The sequence below is a fragment of the Meleagris gallopavo genome, chromosome 1 (genome assembly GCF_905368555.1).
Source record: "Meleagris gallopavo chromosome 1, MGAL_WU_HG_1.1, whole genome shotgun sequence".
NCBI classification, from domain to species: Eukaryota; Metazoa; Chordata; class Aves; order Galliformes; family Phasianidae; genus Meleagris; species Meleagris gallopavo.
This window is the reverse complement of record NC_139404.1, coordinates 150,585,520-150,606,696: the sequence shown is the minus strand read 5'-3', so window position 1 is coordinate 150,606,696 and position 21,177 is coordinate 150,585,520. Positions and strand designations below refer to the sequence as shown.

The following is a 21,177-nucleotide window of genomic DNA, read 5'->3' as shown; positions in this document are numbered from 1 at the left end:
GAATCTTAGAGGCATGGGGGTCCTAATTGTGTGTGAAATCCCTTGTAGGAAAAAGAATCATTTGCAGAAAAGAGGTACTCCTGCCTTTGAGCTGAGGTGACTGGGGCACCTCTGTGATGCTTAGTGTGGGGACTTGTGCTATTATCACAGATGAGACCTCACACTTCTCCTAGAAATGTTTCTTTGCAATTAATTTGAAGGCAGTGTGAATTCATGTGTCCTAGGTATAGGTGTTTGGGGGACAAAAAGAGAATTATCTCATAAATCCTGCCATGTTATATGATGCTTCTAGGGTATGATGCTATGTGTTTACTTTCAATTTACACTGTTGGCTCTATTTATTGGCTTTTATTAAAGCTTATCAGGCTGATTGTCCTGTTATGAGAAAGATGAACACCAACATGTAGAACAATCTAGATAAATAAACTGAAAGTAGTTGAAAGCTTCCATACTCAGAAGCACCTTATTTGAACTTCTTGCGTGGGAGTATTTGCTTGCAAAAGACAGGATATTGATGATCAAACATACAATTAACTGAAAAGGTTCTGTGTTCTTTGAGTAAACAAAAGAATATTGCATAAAATCTCTTGCAGTTAATTTTTTCAACTTTTTTTTCACTCCTTTAAGTGACTGTTGCAATATGCTTTACCATAAGCTGGCTAAATGTAGGGACATTATGTGAATGAAAAAGATCAGCTTTCAATGATTTAAAATCTCATGGAACTGTTGATATAAATGGCTTCATCTGTGCAAGCTGATCTGTCCATCTGTTATATTTTAAAGTGACTCATTTCTATATTTTAGTCAGAGGCTCATTATGAACTGTCTATCAGATCTCCTATGTAATTCAGGCCACATTTCAAATAACAGTTTTGAATCAATCCTATAGTGTCTACAGGAGCTGAACAGTCTCTTAAAAGACATCTCATTGACTTATAAAGCCTAATGGCAAGACATTTTTGCCTTAATAACCCCTCCATTGCATTTCAGAAATGATTTTATGTCACCGTCTTCCTGTGTGAGCCTTTCTAGTGCACCTGTTCCCTTCCCTTCCCTTCCCTTCCCTTCCCTTCCCTTCCCTTCCTTCCCTTCCCTTCCTTCCCTTCCCTTCCCTTCCCTTCCCTTCCCTTCCCTTCCCTTCCCTTCCCTTCCCTTCCCTTCCCTTCCCTTCCCTTCCCTTCCCTTCCCTTCCCTTCCCTTCCCTTCCCTTCCCTTCCCTTCCCTTCCCTTCCCTTCCCTTCCCTTCCCTTCCCTTCCTTCCCTTCCCTTCCTTCCTTCCTTCCTTCCTCCTTCCTTCCTTCCTTCCTTCCTTCCTTCCTTCCTTCCTTCCTTCCTTCCTTCCTTCCTTCCTTCCTTCCTTCCTTCCTTCCTTCCTTCCTTCCTTCCTTCCTTCTTCTTCCTTACTTCTTTCCTTCTTTACTTCTGTCTGTCTCCTCCCTCCCACTGTACCCCCCCTGCCCCTTTTTTTTTTCTCCCTTGGCTTCTCACAAGCATCTGTGTTCACAACATTTGAGTGACTGTTTGCATGTCACTTCACCATCTGACATCCTGGCTCTGTGCAGGGATGTACTTCTACAATTCCAGTCTTTCCTATTTCCTTTTCAGTCATCATTTTTATCCTACTCTTTACTACCAAATACAAAGTTACCTTTGTGCTCTTGACATCTCTAGCAGATGTCTTTATCTGATCTGAGTGCTCCCCAGCACCTGTTAGTTTTCCCCAGTTCCTGTTTTAAATAACCCTTTCCCCTCCCAATTGTCATCTTTGAGTAACTTGGCTCCACAGCACTACCGTGAAAGATCCTTCCCTTCCTTATTCCTAGCTTATCCTGTGTTTAGGAAAAGTAACCCTCCTTTCACCCATCTGCTTAACCCTCCATTACCGTCTGCTGCAAGGTGGAGCAATGAATAGCAGTTCAGGATTTATGTGGATTTCCATACGTTGGAGCAGAAGCCCTAAGGACTGGGTATTCATACTGGAATAGAGATGTGTGCTGCATGGTGCACCACTCGCAGGAATAAACTTACTACTATTACACCAGCCCACGTTACCCAAGTTCAAGCATAGCCTAAGATCGTAAGGTCAAACTGGTAAGCAGAACTTAAAGGGTTCAAGAGAGGATTTAATTATCTAGAAGTTTCAGGATTTAAGCTGAGTCACTGATAATTGAAGCATCACTCCCATGATTGCTTAACTCCTCCCCAGACATGCAGAACATGTGGATACACTGTGAGGTACTTTTTGGTCTTGTGGTGACATCTGAGGTCTAATGGTGAAAAGTGCTGGGTCAAAACAACTGCACATGGGTGCAGCAACTCCTTCCGTAGATGATATAAGAAGTAGGAATATGACCAACTGAAGATTTTCCCAAACTTTCTGAAACTATAAGAGAGTGATCCAACCTGATGCACTTCCTGGCTTCTCCTAACCCAAATTCGGGCTCCACAGCTTCAAATCAAAATCAAAAAGATTTGCCTTTTCTTAAAACTGCTCTCCCCCTTCCCATTGCCCTAGCTGGACCGCTTTTTCCCCATTCCCACACCTCCATGTGAATGTCTGAGCTAAGCTATCCCTTCCACATTTTGGAAGCATGGTGCAGAAATGTCCAAGCTGGTCCTGAGTAAAACCTGCCCAGATTCAGCTTATTTGCTTTGATGAACTGCCACCCTTGTGGGCTTGTGTCACACCAGTGAGGCATGGATGTACTGGCAGCAGCCTGGCATGCAGAGCAAACCATTTGTTCTATTTAAAAATGAAGAAAACTTTGCTCTTTGAACTGCGTGGTGTGAACATCTCTTCTAAGAAATGTTTGTTCTAAGTGAAGGGAGAGTACGTCATCTGTAAACCCATCGACAGATTCTCTGCATGTGGAAAATATGATCTCTGCTGAAATCCAGCAGGTGTATATAAATGCAACAGAAAGTGTTGAGGTTCTCTTGTCAAAATATGTTTCTCATTAATCAGTACTGACAACATACTGTAAGGTGTGAGATTTAGCATGCTGGTATTCAAGAGTTTTCCCATCTCTTTCCCTTTTTGCTTCTCCTATCCTGAAATCACAGGATGTCTTGCCCTGTCCGCAAGCTGTCCCATTGAGCAGTGAGTGTATTTGGCTGTTGATCTCTGGTCATACATCTTATGAATTATTTGTTTGCTTTATAGAGGGGCTAAGAGCATTTAGTAGCCTAGGGCAATATAGAGGTGACATGTAGGAAAACACCCACTATCACACACACTGCCACTGAAATGTGGCCATTTTAGCTGCTGTCAGCCTGCACAGCCACCTCTCAGCCTTCTGAGCAGCCAGCAGCACATCTGTTCCGGACCTGCAGCTGCATTAACCTTGGGATTATGACATCAAGAATGGCATTTGTACAATTAAAAATGTTATCTCATAGGGCAGCTCCCTGCCCCCGGCCACCTTCGGGTAAATTGCGTTGCAGGAAAGGTTAAAAAAAGCTGCTGGAACTAATCCTTTTGATGAAACATTTAGCAAGTATGTCAGGCCACTCTGATCCCAGCCCTAGCAGAGTACAGCTCTAGTTAACGTTCCCGGTGCTAACTCCCCATCTCAGATCCTCTTTCCTGCAGCGTGTTTTCTTCATCAGTTTGTATTTCTGCCAGTCAGTGTCACAAAGCACTTCCTGTTTCATCCCCGCTTGACAAGGTTAAGCCACGCTGATGGTCTGCAGTTGTGTGCAGCTTCATTTTTCATAGATTCTTTCTGATAACCATAGCATGAACTCTGGAGTATGTGTTAGGAACTGAAAACAGGCCAAGTGTTTTGTATTAGAGCCTGTATTCCCACATTCACCAATTCTCCAAGGGTTGGAAATGTATCAGTGACATGTATGAGAAAAAAAAATGCTGAGACCAAAATCAATTTTCCCCCCTCTTGACTACATGAAACAAAATTAAAAGCACAATGAGCCTTATTCCTTTCTCATTTTAAGCTTAAATTCCACTACAGCCTGTGAAGCAACTCCTGTTATACCACCATAATTGGGTGGAGAATTGAACCTGGTGTCTCCTGCATATGGTTGTACCTTAGAAAAAGGGAAAGTTGCAGAGATTTTATATTAACTTTCTCTGTTTTTCCTTATTTTTCTGAAAAAGCCAGTAAATACTTTATCAGTATAGATGGAACCAGGTTTCGGAGAGCTTTATTTATCAAGCCGTGTAACTCACTCTAAATGAACAATTTGATACTCTCATATACACGAGTGGCTTTCAATATCACAGCACACGTCACCCTGAGCTGTCAGTTTAACACCTATGTTAGCAGAGAACAAAGAGAACAAAAACAAAATATAAAAATTAGCAATAAATAATCCAGCATGCTTTCTTATCTCCAGTGAGAATTTTATATTAGACCTGGTATATTTGCTTGGTATTGCACAGTCTTCTCTACTTCCATTGAAGAAACTGAGGTGAAAAGCCACGATAATCCTTCCGACAAAATGGAAAGAGTTATTTATGCCTACACTATTAACAGATATATCTCTCTTCTTAGAAAACAGCCATTTGTGGTGTTTTACACCACTTTTTTTTATTATTATTTTTACTGTAATGCACACCCATGTTAACAATTCTGCCTTCCTGGCTGTCAAAGAGATTTCCTGTGGTTAGTTTTTGGCTGTGCACTCAGCCAGTTGCAGTGTATATTAGGCATTTGTTTAAAGAGTAAACAGCCACCGTCATCCCTGGCATAAAAATTAACCCATGCTGTGCAGGATTTTCCACTTTCCTAGCATGAATCCAGGAGCCACCCAAAGACTGGAAGAGAGATGTACACAGCTGAGGAGCTGCATGCAATTGGGGGTGGTAGTTGCTATGCAGAAGGCAAGTGACACTATCCAGATTTTAAAAAGGGGTAGCCATGGATGTACTCCTGTGATTTGATTCCTCTGCACTGCTTGGGCATGGAATGGAGTTGAGGAAACACTGCTGGGGCTTTGTCAACTGGAGACAGGGTGGAGATCCCAGTGGCTCTAGCCCAGCGTGCCAGCACAGCAGCAGCCTGGGTGCATCCTTCAAATCTCCCTACAGAATTCCAAGTTCATTCTCTAAGAAGTAGATCAGATACAGACAGCTTTCTAGACATTATCTGAAGAATAATTTGTGGTTTCCCAAGTTACTTCCCACAGTAAAACGTGAAGAAAAAGCTACATTATTCTATGTTGGTCAGGATGTAGGAGCATGTATATTCACTAAGTATAGAACCTTAAGCCTTAGAAACCCAGTAATTTTCAATTTTATTTTCAATTTTTTAATTTTTTGTTTTTTTCTACACTTCAATTTTGAAATGAAGTGTCTAGTCCTGTTTTAAACATCAGATCACTGCCTGGCTCTATCTCATATTTCCTAAGTATTAAAAATGTTTTTTTCGAGGCTTGCCAAGAATTCTATGTAAGTGAGTAATGCAAACTGACCTAATGAAAGAGTTCTAATGCAACATTAATTGAATATAACAAACATCTTGCTGAGCAGTAATGTGGTTTCCTTTAAAAGCTGGTGAGATACCATATTATATAGATTTGCAATGCATTACTTTCAGACCTGGCTACTTAAAATTGTGCAGCACACAGATTAAACTGCCTAATTAGTAACTTCAGCTTTGAGAATGAATCAGCTTACATTTCTTACGTTAAACTGTTCTTTTAAAATAAGTGCCATTAGAAACAAATTCCTTTATAGCTGCGATGTATAACACATATTCCAGAACTCTTCTATTATTTCTGATATAGAAAAAAATATTGGTAAACTGTATAGAGGAACACAGATTTTTCTCATTCTTAGGAAAATGAAACTCAGATTATGCAATAAATTTCATATACACAAACCGATGTACAAAGTCATCATACAGAATAATTTGGATAGGTCTCACTTCATCCAACTTATTCATTCAAGCTAGGTGCGAGGCAGTCTCCAGATACAGACAATTCTAGTCAGCTATGCATCACACATAATGACAGAATCACAGAATGACCAGGGTTGGAAGGGACCTCAAGAATCATGAATCTCCAACCCCCCTGCCACATGCAGGGCCACCAACCTCCATATTTAATACTAGACCAGGCTCCCCAGGGCCCCATCCTCCCTTCTTTCAGGGACTCTTGAATATTTGTTAGCCCTCCTTTTCTTTTATCATCCCAGTGGTGTGCTCTAAAATTTTATGTTCATCCAAAAGAACAAGGGACCTATCCTTTCCCAGCTAGTTCCAAACTGTCGAGTACAAAGCCCATGCCCCAGGGAAACTGAGTGATTTGTACCATGTCTTCAGGAAGTGTCCCTGTGAGGTGCTACAGAGCAGGGCCAGGAATGGGGCAATGTTTCCAGCTTCTTCCAAGAGAAGCTGTGGATGTCCTATCCCTAGAGGCACTCAAGGCCAGGCCGTATGGGGCCCTGCGCATCCTGATCTGGTGGGTGTCAGCCCTGCCTACATCAGGTAGTTGGAACTGGATGATCTTTGAGATCCTTTCCAGCCTAAGCCATTCCATGATTCTATGATTCTTTGATTCAGCTGAATCTTGCCTGTGGTACAGGAGTGCTGCAGGAAACTGGAGAAGCTCAGGAGAGAAGAGACATGGTGTTGTGTGTCAAGAAAGAGACTGGGATGAGAGGAAGATTTGGGTTTGTGTTTAAATGGCAGTTCTCCTTTTCCATTTCATGTCTAAAGTACAAAGTGTGTGCAGCCCAACTTGACATTGCAATTCAAGGACTGCTCAAAAAACAGGATTCCAGGATTTATCAAGACAAAGAAAAAGAAGAAATGGGAGGTGAAAATTTGGAGTTAATGCTGTTCTCAGAGCAGCAGGAGTGCCTGGCTTAGAGAGTGGCTTGGGAAAGCACTTCACATTTGGGGGCCCTTTATGGGATGTGACATGAAATCACTTCCTAAGCTGAAACTCTGTACTTCAAGTGCTGATGAAGATGCCATTGTAAGTCACTCATTTCCATATTAAGTGGATCAATTATTTTGGCTCTCTGACCTTCCAGTTCCAGGAATACCCTAGGTTTTTTGTTCTTCCCAAGCTGCATTTCTTTTTGCACAGACATGAACCCATTTCCCTAAGGAACATGAATAAAGTTTGTTTTTCCTAAATTCCTGGCAAACAAGTTGATGAAATCCATATGGATCACAAAGACTGAACGCTTGAGTACAATTTCCTCATGTGAGCAAACACTTGTCTTTTAAAATAGATGACTTTTAGCTGTGTGGATTATATATATACATATTTGAGATCCATTCTGTGAGCCATCAGCTAGATTTCAAAAGCGTAAGACAGGAAGCTGACTGCCTCTGAAGGTGTTTTCCTTCTTTCTATGTTAACCATACGTGCATTTCAGATAAGGGTTATTAATTTTAATTTGCCAGCAAATCCAATAAGGAAAGAAGGAAAAGCAGTCAGAAAGTGGTTTGAAGCTGTCAGACTCATGCCTTCACCCTCACCACTTTCTCATTTTAAAACTCAAATGTTCTCAGCCCAATGGCTCTGAGTTTTAACCTTGCCCTCACAATTGCCAAAACCCCGTTACCACATGGATGCATTCTGCCTCTCCCACATTGGTCAAGCTGCAGACAATCCATCCCACTGGGACTCTGAAGCAATGTATGTTCAGTATGTCCTCTGTGTGTCTCCATGCCCCAGCACATCCTCCAGCCCACACCTTCCTGGCACCATACTACCTGAAACCACATGTGAGCGCAGGCTGGAGAGGGAAGGGATCTTTGGGGGGAGCAATCTCAGAGGCAGCTTCCATAGTGAGGGAAAACTGTACCTTTCTCTCCTTTTGGAAAAGAAAGGGCTGGCTGGCTATCTTCATTAAAAAAAAAAAAAAAAAAAAAAAAAAAAGGTGGGAATTTTGTTGTTGTTGTTGATAGTTTGTTGTTTTTGGTTTTTTTTTTTAGTTGTGAAATGAGTGGCAGCAAAATGAATTTTCAGTTAGCAGAGTTCATCTGCTTATACTTACAATCTGCATGGTGCTTTCTTATCCATGTCTGTAGATGGAATGTAGCTAAGGCACTGAGCTGTCTTGGCTGTTTCACAAGTTGGGGACTGTGGCCCTTCACTCCTGCACCCTTTTTGGTCTCACCGTGCATGGCCTTCCACCATCCAGGGTAGGAGTGAAAAGGTGTGTTTACCTATATTCCCTGCTGTCCTATCTCTAGGTCCCCTTGAAGAACACAGAAGTGGAAATAGTAGAAAAACTCCCCTGAAAACTGCATAAAATAAAGCTGAGAGCCAGCAACATTGGTAGTAGCAAAATGGGGAGACAACTAAACAGGATGGTTAGACCTGAATGGCTGTGAATGGCTGTGAGTAATCAGTTTCCATCCCTTGGTTTAAGGGACTGGGTGGGGCTGTGCAGCTGCCCATACACATGGAGGTGGCTCCCAGCCATCCGTGGAGGCTTTGCTCAGTGGTGCATAATCATCAGTTTATCTGCAAAACCAAGTGTAAGCTTTTTAATGCACAGCCTCAGAAACCTTGAAGATGGCTTGAGAGAAGCATAAAAGCAATTAGCAAAATATGTGGTTAAAACTGATGCAGTTTCCGCTGTTTCTTATTTTTTTCTTTTTCCAAACTGTTTATTCTGTGAGAGTGAACAGTGTGTAGTGAAAAAAAATAAAAAAAAATAAAAATAAATAAATAATTGAGAAAAGTTTTTCTTGGCAAAAAGAAAGCATTTTAAAAGCAGCAGAAGATGAAATGTCATGGCAGCTGTTGGACTGTTGTTGCTATGGTAATCATAACACAATACTTCAGTGAGGCACATGATGGAGATTCTGGGTAAGAGTCGGGGGTGGGAGGTGGAAGGGCAGGTTGTTGTTTCTTGAAAATGTTTTAAAGCCCCAGTGCAGAGAAGGATCTGGCCTCTTTAAAGGATAGTGTATGCTAAGTTTTCCACAAAAGTGTGTTCAGACACACATTTTGTGACTTTGAAAAAAACTTCCCTTAAAATTAGTAATGGGCACTTCTTGCTGAAAGAATATTTGTAGGACCAAAGGATGACTCCCTTAATATGGAATCTGAGCCTTGCAAGTCTTTCATGTACTGACATACACAACAGCCAGTGAAACAAGGAAGTTTTTTATTTCCATTTTTTCATGGAGACCAAGAGATGTATTAAAAACTTGGGTATTTTTAACTCTGCATCACCTACTGCAGGTACTTCCAATAAGGTGAGACAATCAGCACAGCCTTGGAGGCTGGCAATGCTACGGATATGGGTCCAGCTCTGTTTTATTTGTGAGACATCCCTAAGTGCCAAGCACATCAGCCTCTGCCTCCCAGAAAATTCTAACTACCCACCTAGTGAGTTAAGTTCACCCAAGTTTCTATTTCTGCAGATAATGACATGAAAGGAGAACATTGAATGCAAGGCAGAGATTTCCTTCCTGTTCTCCTCCAGTTCCCACTAACCAGAAGCGAGCCCTAAATATTGTTATGGCAATCTTTTGAAAGGAAAGAAACAAGTCTTTTCCTTCCTGCTTCTGAATAAAACAGCCACGGAGTGAGACCGTGGAACAATTCCTGGTGGAGTTGAGTGAGGATATGTCCAGGTAGAAGAGTGCAGACAGGCGTGACATCAGCCTTTCCCCTGCCCTAAGCTGCTGGCTCACTGCAAACAAGGACATTCCAGCATGATGTTTGTAGCATTCCTTTGCACCTTTTGTCTGCTATAATTATTTTGACTAGAAACTCCTTCACTCCTTCAGTGTGGTGCTCAGGGGTGAGGGGACTGGCTTCTATTATGTGTACACAGCATTGTATGCTTCTGAGGTGCTTTGCATGTCATGGGTACACGTCACCAACATCACCATTGCAAACAATACAAATAATGTGAAATATTATTTCAGTGTTGAAAGTTACAAATCACCTAGGATTACACACTGACTAAAAAAGATAAATCAAGATCAACTTATTTCACATGAGTAACTTTGAACAGGAATGGCAGATTGGAATCTTGTAAACAGGCTTTGCAAGGATAGATTTTCTTATTCCTTTCAGAGTTGTTACCAATTTCATCAGGTGCCGTACCACTCTCAGAAGTCATGGTGACAGAATCTCCGTTTTGTGTGTCATTCTGGTTTGCAGGGCTGAGACCTCAGCACCTGGTCTCAGCACTTCAGCCCCAAAGTTCTGGAGTAATACATACATAGAGTAAATACCTAAACAAACCCACAAAACTTAGAATGGAGAGATTTAAATCCTGTAATTGCCCAAAGCTTTGCTAATTGTGAGACCTCCAGCTGTGATAAAGGAAATTGATTTCATCAGTTGTCAGTCATCCTTTTTTTATTAATGATCAGAAATTCACATCTCCTCCAGGCAGTGTAAAGTCCTTCTCTGCTCTGCTCCTGCCTGTCATGCTGAAAGGTTTGTCTGCAGCAAACCATTGCATGTTACATGGTGATTTCTCTCACGGTTTCTCCTGCTGGGATCACGCTGAGATGAACCCTTGTCCTAGTGACATCATTCGGAAGTTTCTTGTCAGGCTTGTTTCTTAACCCCTTCAATTATTAACTAATATATCTGACTTCTGGGGCAGAATTTTCCTGTGCTGTGGCTAAACTGGCTTCTGTTAAATACAGCTCGACAGCTACATTGCCCTGAAAGTGTGTGGTAAGTGTAAAGAGTAGTACAGAGAAGTGGTACTACACCAACAGCTTCTAAGAAGGAAAGAGTTTGTTTCTTTCACATTTATGTGACAATGATTTAACAATAGCCATATTGCCAGCAAAGGTGTTGGTGATTTTTGACTATCAGTGTAGCAGGAACTATTCCTCTCCATCTCTCCCTTACTGCAAGGTAAAATTAACTCTTAGGAAAGCTGACAAAAGGTGAAATATTTCTGGCTGTGTATCCAACGTTGCTTGGTCATTAGGTCTTCAGTTTCAGATAGACGTCTATTGACAAACCTTGGCACTGCTTTTGGAAAAGTGAGAGGTCTTAAAAATAATTTTAAAAGAATGAAAAAGTAAAATAGACTAGGCATGTTCTTCTTCCTCTTCAATCTGAGCAAATGGTACTGGTACTGCTGGATCTAAACGGAGGCAAAGCTCTACCAGACTTCCCAATTGTCACACTGGACTTTATTCTCAGTTGAAGCAGATCATTTTAAAATTTACTTAGGAAAAATCCTGAAAAAAAAAATGTTGGGAGAGATGAGATTTTTGCCTAAACATTGACTTTTCATGGAATCATAGAATGGCTTGGGTTGAAAAGGATCATAATGATTATCTAGTTTCAATCCTCCTGTTATGTGCAGGTTTGCCAACCTCTAGACCAGACTGCCCAGAATCACATGCAGCTTGGTCTTGAATGCCTTCAGGGATGGAACATCCACAATCTCTTTGGGCTCTCTTGTCTCTTTTTGTCTACTGAATTCAGACTTGTCCATCTAAGTTTTAGACACCTGCAGTAGAGGTGATGAATCCCCATCGCTGAAGTCTGATAGAAAATTCGGTACTGCAGTGCATAAATTCTGCATTTAATCAGTGTTCCTATGAATAATTGTGGGGTCATGCATCTTCAGTGCTTCATGCAAAAATACTACTGACTCTGGCACTGGAGAATGGTTGGACAGGAATGAATGGATGAAGTGGGTCATTTGGATCTGTACTGTCCATGTGAAACAGCACTATTTATTCATTTTGAAGATTAATTAAAGCCTTGTGAATGATGACCTGTGAATTTCACTGCCTTATTAAGAATTTATATGTGGAAAACATATCTTCATCTAATCTCAAGCTCTTAACATCTTGAAGAAACTCAATCTATTTTAATGTAGCATTTGAATCATAGCTGCTCACATGAAAATAATACTTTTATGAAAAGAATATATGAAGGAAATGCATGATGTGGAGTCCCACACAGCTGCAGCAGTGAGCCTCTGGGGTCGCTACACACACACATACATCCAAAAAAAAAAAAAAAGAAAAGAAAAAGAAAAGGGATTTGAGTGCTGCCTTTTATGATGTGCAGAAAACTTCTCTGGAAAGCTCATGTAATGAATGCCGTGCAGTTCCAGGAAGAGTGTTGTGGCAAGAACATTTCTTGTACTTTCTCATCACTGTATGACCTTGATATGTTTTATTATTTTAAACACTTGTGTTATTTAAAACCTCTTATAATTACTCAGTTCTCTAGAGGCATACTTAGGACTTTTGCACAACAGTCCTAGGTGGATCCTGAAGAAATTATTGGGGAAATCCTGTGAAATACTATATTGTAGAAGCACTCTATGGGTTAGTTATAATAACTACAGGAATGTGCATAACATGCTAGCTTACTGCTGCTTGATGCATGCAGTAGGAAATCACAGCTCCGCAGAAGTAGTACGAGGAGCGCAGTACTGCAGCCCCTGCCAGAAATGTTTTGCTCCACAGTTCTACCTGAGCGTTGCTGTCCACCTGAGGCCATGTCTGGCAGTACCAGAGTCCAACTACAGTGCAGACAGAGATCAGCAAACAGAAATGTTAGTCCTTATAGTTGTTGGATGGCTCTTTCGGTTGAATTAGCATTTTTTTTTTCTGTTCTTAGATGCAGCTATAGTTTCAGACATGTACTAAAAATTAATAAAATGTAAATTACAAATAAATTCTAGTTGTTTTTTTTTTTTTTCTCACATGCTTGTTTGGATATATGGAATAATTTCTCTATAATCTTCTTGTAGAGCTTCACACTGTTCTGTATATTTGAAAAGTTTTTCTTTGTTCTGTTTTAAAACTTGGAGTGGTACAAAACAAGCACAGTATTTTGGCGTTGGCAGCTCCTTCTCCTGGAAGTGCCACTTTGTGCAGCCAGGAAGCCCCATGTCCCTTTGAAGAATGTCTGCAGGGGAGAACAGATATTTTTAGAGGCACCCTCCAGCAATGAGCAGTTCATTGCCAGCTTATCTCTGTGTTTAAACAATAGTCAACCTCTTCCGCTCTCAGTTGGTGATTCACAGTAATTTTGTCTTATACGGGCTCTAGTCAAGATGAAGGTAGCTGCATACATTTGATCAGACTTTCACATTAGCTGGATTCTGACAGGCTGGCACTGTCCTCTTTTAGCAGTGTTCTTTGTGCATACAAATATGCTGGCACAAGTATTTCCTGAACCGCGTGGCTGAGTATGACCAGCATGGGAATACTCCTACCCCAGGGAGTGAATCGGTGCCTTGCCTACAAGGTTCAGAAATTTTGTTTCCCATTTCGGGCACTGCACTGGAAACATGATACATCCAGTTAATCTTCAACGGGCGATTTCAGACATTATAGGTCCACTTATACCTTGTGATGAATTACTGCAGTGTTTGGCAAATATTAAATAACATTTTTTTGTTGACATGGAAGTGTGACCTGCAGGCTGCAGCTGGTCCCAGTGCTCAGCACTGTTTGTGTCCTGCCGTCTGGTTCTTCCTCCCTCTGTTTGCTTGCTATTGAAACACAGCTGGTTTACGTCCATCACAATCAATGGAAGGACATTTCCGAGCTGGTAATTGCTTAAAGGATCCGGTGCTGATGGCTTCTGGAGCTGCCAATCCGGGGAGCAGCTTTTGGCTCCTACTGTGTACAGTATGTCTGCATTTTGACCATTTATCTCACTTTACATACTTGAATTGAAAGAAAGGTTTGTGCAAGCACTTGCTCTCATTCCCTGGAATGTCTTCCTCCCCCTCCTCTTCTCCCTCCCTTCCTCTCTTGCATGTTATCAGCTATTGCAACTGTACTAAAATGTGTCATATAAGGTGAATGATGGTGCCTAGCTCCAAAATAATGCTAATGGAGAACTGAATCATTGTATAAGATGTGATTTTGAAATAGTCATTTGTTCATGATTATAGGAAAAGGTGTGTAGTTATACTGGCTGTATTTTAATTGATTGCTATTGATCCAGGCTTTGACTGTCAATTGCAGGTACAGAAAATATATTTGGCTTTTTTACTGTCATTTTTGTAAGCATTTGTAAGTTCAGAGTTTTCTCTGCTAAGGAGTTACAGGACGTGAAGGAACCATGAAGCCAGTTTTCTTCTGTAGGTGCTTGAATAGCATCATTTACAATATCACAGGATAAAAATATTTGGTGGGATCCAATCCTGTTTATTCTAGGACTTCCATTCCTAAAAGCCACTCTTGTTAATCCTGTAGGCATCTAAATTCACTCAGCCACTAAACCTCACTACCTAGTTGAAAGCTCTTTGGGTTTGTGGTTTTATTCACTTGTAAAAGCTCATATTGCTGCTGTGAGGAAATTGGTGTCTATCTGTCATCCAAAGCTGAGGAAGACAGTGCTCAAACACTGCTCCCTTACCCACAAAACAAAAACAAAACAAAACAAAAACCAATAACAACAACAAAAACCTTAAAAAAAAAGACCAAACAAATCAACAAAAACAACAACAAAAACAAATAAATAAAAACAAAAGTGAACCAAACCTGAAAAATGAGATTTTGTCAAACCAATAATTAGTTTGCTTTGACATAATGACACTGCCCATGTGTTGCTGAATAGCTGGGTGTCTAACATGCTAACATAAGAAGAGCAATGCTGAGTGGTTAGCACACTGACAGAAAACTGACAATGGAAGGGAAATGCTATTTATCAACTTTCTTTAATCTCAAAGGCATGTGGATTCTTTAGAGCTCTTACTGGAGACCCAGTTAATTGCAACATGCATCTCCATTAGGTTAGATTATCAGTAGATAAAAAAAGAAAAACTGCATTGAGAGCATTTGTCTACTTTTTCCCCTTCCACTCCCTAGTGTTTTTTAAGCTATACAAGAAGGAAGTTCCTAAAAGAAAAATTTTACTCTTTTTCCTTCCTTTGCTTTTTCCCTTCCCCTTTCCCTTCCCCTTCCCTCCATCATAACTTTAATGATTTTTCTCACTTCAATGCATATCAATTCATAGATATTTGTACAGGGAGGAATGCTATCTTTCTGCTTTGGCATCTGTGTTTAGCTCACCTGTTTCTCATGACTACTCCCACCCTTTTTCTTCCCAGGCTCCTTGGAGACTGCATATATATCCAAATGGAGGTGACAAAAGCATCATAAAGTGGTCTATTTTCTTCAAGTCAGATACTGAGAAAGCTCTGATATGTAGCTATCAGATAACATGAAGTAAAAGAACTCCAAGCTCTACAGAATATAGAAAGTTGCTAATAATTTCTCTTATTTATTATTTTATACATTCAATAAGGTGTCACCAGATAGCAGGAAATGTATTTAGCTTCCCCCACCCTACTTTTTTCCTCAAAATTTTCATCATTAGTCCATTATATCAGTTCTGTTCTTAGTGTAGGATGGATCATGCTTGACAGAGAAGAACGCTTCATTTCTTTACAGAAGACTGGGTTTAAAGAACTGCTATTCAGATCTGTAGAAACTTCAGTCCATGTATACTAAAATCCTCTGTCTGGTTGTGTTCTGGTATGCACATACATAATGTGGCAGAATACTTGAAGGTAAGAAAAAGAGTGTAACAGTCTGTTTCCTTTACAAGGAAAAGGCCAGGAAGGAAGAAGCTCAGCTCAGAGTTGCAGTTGAATGGAATCCATTCCTAGTTTAGTTGCTTGCACATGGCCAAAAAAATAATAAATACATTTTGGAATGACTTTCTGGATCAAAACTGTTCAGTTATTGGAATGTGGCCAAGCAATATATAAGGGGATTAGCAATTAATTTGACAACTGGCAGAAATACTTCTGTGATACAATCTATTTCTAGTTAATATTAAATTATATAAATATACATGTCATCTCTACTAAAGTGTATTCTTAAAGGAAAAGTCTTCAAAAGAACAGGACTAAACATGAGTGAAGAACTTTCTTGCTGACTTATTAGCAATGCCCATCAGTTTCATATTGGCTGCAGATGACTACAAATAGAGTGCAATAGAGCAAATCAGACCATAGAAGAGTATCTTTAGTAGTTAAACTTGCAGGCAACAAGGCTCACAAGTAACTGTCACTAATACTTAGCTTTTAAATAGGAATTGAAATGCGCTTAACTCATGTTTTTAACAGGACAGAGAAGACTGAAATTCAAGGACTTTTAGTATGATCTGGGGTAGTCATTTTCCTGCAATTTTATAGTCTTTTTGCAGAAAATTTCTGTTTTCCTGAAATTTTATAGGAGTAGATGTTTGAGTAGAGAAAATATCATAGCGAGAACACTTGTTGGGTGCATGTTCAATTATAGTGAACAAATTTCTACATTCAAATGTAATCCAACTTGCTGCCAAAAGATTTTGTAGGAAAATGAATGTGCACTTAACAGACAAGCTTCATTTATTTCTGTTAAAATAATAATTGTATAAGTGACATGTGCACAGCAACATGCAGGCTTTAATAGTCCAAGATATCATGGGAATGCTTTTCTCTCAATGCAAAGGTAGAATTACCATTTTCTCCATAGTTTTAATCTGAAATTAAGATTTGTGAAGTATAGATTTCCTACTGTCTAGGATACTTCTCTGATGGGATAGAAATGTTTGCCTGCTTTTGCAAGATATGAAAAACATTAATTGAATATGAAATTTGCCAAACTTTCCTAGAATTCATAAGAAAAGTGAGTGAACAGATCAAAAGAGAAACAAATGTTATTCATAATTTAAGTACTCCTGAGCTGCAACACCACAATTCTGCAGAATTTACTTTAGCCAATAGTATTTCTAAGACAGTCATTGTAGATACGGTCTTATCCTACACCAAACAAACAGTTCACAAATATGATGCATTTATCTGAAGGTTAAAAGAAGAAAATGGCAGTGCCTTAATAAAACTACAATAATGAAAAAGGAACAGGAGGAACTGATCTTTCTGTTTGCAGCAAACAGCAGGCGGACTAGTGCATCTAAGTTCCTTACACACACACACAAAAAAAAGATAAAATCTCGTTTAGAATTGTGTGCATTTCTTTTTTATTTCCCAGAATAAACAGTGTAAATCGGTGTCAAACGCCAGATGTCCATCACATTACAGCATGGTGGCCTAATTCCAAATATCAGAATTTTACATGGACGCTTGATGTGAGTATGACTGAAGTTTCTTATTCCTTAATAAATGAATAAATAAGACAAGTCAGCAACTGGATTGTGCCACTTCTCAAGCAGTGCTGATTCACATGAAAGTACTCAAAATGATAAATGACGCCTTCATAACTCTGACCACTAATTCTGTGGCAAATAAAGAGGACAAAAGGGAAATAGTCACAGATGAATGCATGATTCAGATTTGTCAAATTCAAGTGACAATCTCAACATGCTTTGGCGATGAATAAAACAGAGACTTTATGTCTTAAGGAAATAATGCAGTCACTGTCATCTTAAAGGCCTGTACTCTTGTAATTCTTGTCTTGTATCTATGACTGCAAGATAATTAAAATAGTATGTTAATTCATAGCTGCAAACCGTGGTATCAGAGAGGAAATAACTAACAATTATATAATCTGTGATTGTACATACTCATAGAGTATGGCTGTATTTATATCACAAACTTTTTGGGACCTTTGAGACTTTTGGGTGATACACGGAAGGGTAAAGACACAAAAATGATAATAACATCAAAGAGAGAATAAAGGGAACAATGGAATATAAAAAAATTAGCTGTGTGGGACAGTACCAGAGGTTCTTTTATCTCAGTTTCTTCTGTCTCGCATGCATACATACTTGTTTATTTGTTTGTTTTTAGAACAAAGAAGGATAGTAGACCCTCCAGAATTCCCTGCTCAATATTATCTACTCTTCACACAAGGATATATTGTGATTTTATTGTTCATACCAAGCAATACGAAATCTTTAACTGTTCCCTTTGCTTTTCTTTCAGTTTAGTTACCAGATGTAAAACATTTTTTTCTGATCAAAGGTTTGGTGTTTGGTATCTTTACAATAAAAATATATCATACATGCTTACAATTATTTTATAGCTCAGCTCTAATTTCATTTTCTCTTTGCCCCTTAAAATTAGCCTCACAAAAGTGATTTTGAAACCCAGAGTTTACTGTTTCTTACAGTCAGAAAATTTTGCTGAAAAGAAAAAATAATGAGTGATGAGCTTAATTTTTCATTTGTTATGCCCTGATATATAGCATCTCATCTGCTTGACTAAATCATTAACACTATGAGTTCATAAATAGCATGAACAACTTGCTTTTTGAGAGCATTTTCGTTGTAGTTCAGTCAGGCTGAATTCAAAACATTCCTAGAGTTCTAAAAATATACATACTCATGGTTTCTCCTATTACAGATTGGTTATTACACTTGATACTAAGATCTACACACTAGCAGCTCCAACACGGAATTTTCTTACTCATTTGTTTATCTTTGGCTCAGATTTAGACACAATAACATGGGCTAATAACTGCCTAGTTGTGCTTGATGTCATAGAGCATTTTCTGTTATGTGCTGTGATAGTCCAAAAAATAAATAGTAGTAACACTGATTAACTCTGATGGCAACAAAGTCAGACTGTGCAGTTCAATGGACTCTTCATAAATATGCTTCTCAGCATTTTAGAGGCTCAAATTCATTTTCTACTTTGCTATTGTTTCATCCAGATTTATTGCATATCTATTTCTGGAAAGCTTCCTTTGGCGTCCTAACAGTAATTTCCATTGTTTAATTCTACTATTACTGAATTTTGGAAAGAAAAATCAAACAAGAATATATGTAAATTTTATCTTCACCTCCCTTTTTACAAACTCTTTGAAATATCAGATTTTTTTTCTTTTCTTTTTGCTTGAAAACAGCAGGATGAACACAGGTAGAGCCTACTTCTCATCTTAAGTTTTCAGTTTGTCAGTGTAACATCTTCAGCATCAGTACTTGCCTAGCAAGACAACGGATATTACCTACTACTTTAATTAAGACATTTGTTTTTCTTCCAAGAGAACTGAAAAAAAACTTTCTAATCTTTGGGGGATGAGGGGAAAAAGAAGAAGAAGAAAAAGCTTATGGGTCTTTTTTTACTTTGTCTATTGAAAGAAGCTTGGGACCTTTCAAACTCACTGCTCCTTCAGAAATCTAGTGCATATGAAAACTTTAACTAGGTATTTAGTCAAAGGTATAGACCATGTTTAAATGCTACAGTGTACAAGTATGTCACTAAAATTCAGAATCACTAGCCTGAGAGCATGAACCATGAAAATAAATTGATCGATTGCACCTGAATGAGGATGGTTTGCAAGTTTTTCCATCAGCAAAGGAAATGATGAAGTCTGTCTTATACATTTGTTTCCTACTTCCCTGCTCCCTCACAGTTAGAACACTTAATGGAACACAGTTTGCAGTTCTTACTCTAAGTTCAATAAGCTTATAAATTAGCCTGGTTCCTTTCCTGCATCCACTCTGGGACAAGATGTAGCCTATGGTGTGTCTGATTTTGGTCTCTCCATGCATTCATTGGCTGGATGGGAAGCACAAGCCAAACACTCAGGTGAACAGCGAAACCCCATCATCTTTAGTAGGAAATCCATCTGGAAGACAAGTGGAAGAATGGAGTAAAATGGAAAGCCTATAGACTGAGTTGCTTATGGGTCTTGATATCTGAATGTGCTGTGATCATCAGATGTGACACACATACCTTGGTGGCACACGTATCTTTGCCTAGCATAGCATTATCCTCGTATCACCCTTGTGGCAGAAAGAAAGGTGATGGTCGCAGACACCAAGAAATTCTGGGTCCAATCAGTCTGGGCCAGCAGGAGCAACATTGTAGATGACATCACTCACGTCCAGTAGATATGATGTGTACAATCTTGAGGAATCCAACAGATACATGTTTCCAGCAGTCTCTAATTTCTCACTGATCATTCCAGGGTAAAGTGATCCTTGGTATCACAAAACAACTTGTTGCCAACTCACTGTTCCAGTAATCTCAGAAATTATGTCTCAAAAGGGCAGCTTCTCAGTTTCAAGGTTCAGATAGCCTCTATTTTTTTTTGTTTGAGCAGCCTGATTCTGCAAGGGAAACCTGCTCAAATGCTGAAGAAGCCTCTGAGCATTTCAACAAGTTCACTAGCCTGTATGGCCAATGGACCATGACACAGTCGCCTGCCATTTAGATGTTTTGTGTGCTGTAGCATGGCTTTCCCACTAGTCATGATCTTTTCTAAACAGCAGTCTTTGCATAAATTCAAGTTATGTCATGTCTGTGGGCACAGTTGTCTGAACTCGTTGGAACTGCTGCCTTTATGTGCCTTACTAGGCAATTATCTCACTGACATTCATGTTGCTCCTTTCTGGAATGTGAAATAGAGCTGTAAAATGAGTTCACCCACGTTGCTAAGAAATGGAAGCACCGAACCCCTGATTGTCCTTGCAGATTAACTCCTAGCTCACTTTCTGAGCCCTCTCTTGTCGGGGCTGAATAGCCTGAAGCTCTCTCAGCCTTTCCTCATAGGAGAGGTGCTCCAGTCCTTTGGTCATCTTGTAGACCTATGATGGACTCTACAGTATGACCATATCCATCTTGTACTGGGTAGCCCAGAACTGGATGCAGTTCTGCAGATGCAGACTCATTAGTGCTGCCTAGGAGTGCAAGATCACCTCCCTTAAACTGACAGCAATACTCCTTCCCGAGAAGTCCAGGTGGCTGTCTGTCTTTGCTTTAAGAGCACACTGCTAGCTGTCAACTCTGTGTCCATCAGTAACTTGAGGTTTCCAGTCAGGTGGTCCTCAGACTATTAATGCCTACAGTTATTCCTCTCTAGATGCAGGACTTTGCACTTTCCTTTATTGGACTTCATGAGATACACTTTTACCTGGTTGTCCAGTTTGACAAGGTTCCCCTGAGTGGTGGCACATTCCTTGTACTGGCCACTCATCTCCTTTTTTATGATGTTGGTGGTGATTCTTTATTTTTTTCATCTGCATACTCTCGCTAGATCATTAATGAAAAGATTGAAATGTTGTTCCTAGTATTGACCCCTGGGGTACATCATTGGTGACATGTCTCCACCTGGAATTAGTGCCACTGATCACAATCCTCTGAGCCTGAATATTCAGCCAGATTTCAATCCACCTCACCATCCACTTATTTCACCTGCACTTTATCAGCCTGTCTATGAGAATGTTATGTGACATGATGTTTAAGCCTTACTGAAGTTGAGGAAAAAAATCCTACTGCTAGCTCTATCAAAGTCAGTCCTTCTACATGGTTTGAGTGACTGATCATTCAAG

At 39.7% G+C, this 21,177-nt stretch overlaps 1 long non-coding RNA gene across 1 annotated transcript; it reads left to right on the top strand.

Moving 5' to 3' along the window:
* Nucleotides 1-1,303: 1,303 nt before the first annotated feature.
* On the top strand, nucleotides 1,304-20,012 carry LOC104917458 (uncharacterized). Its single transcript, XR_004162573.2, has 3 exons — nucleotides 1,304-13,571; nucleotides 16,932-17,028; nucleotides 17,690-20,012. It is a non-coding gene; the product is annotated as an uncharacterized LOC104917458 (long non-coding RNA).
* The last annotated feature ends 1,165 nt before the right edge of the window (nucleotides 20,013-21,177 follow it).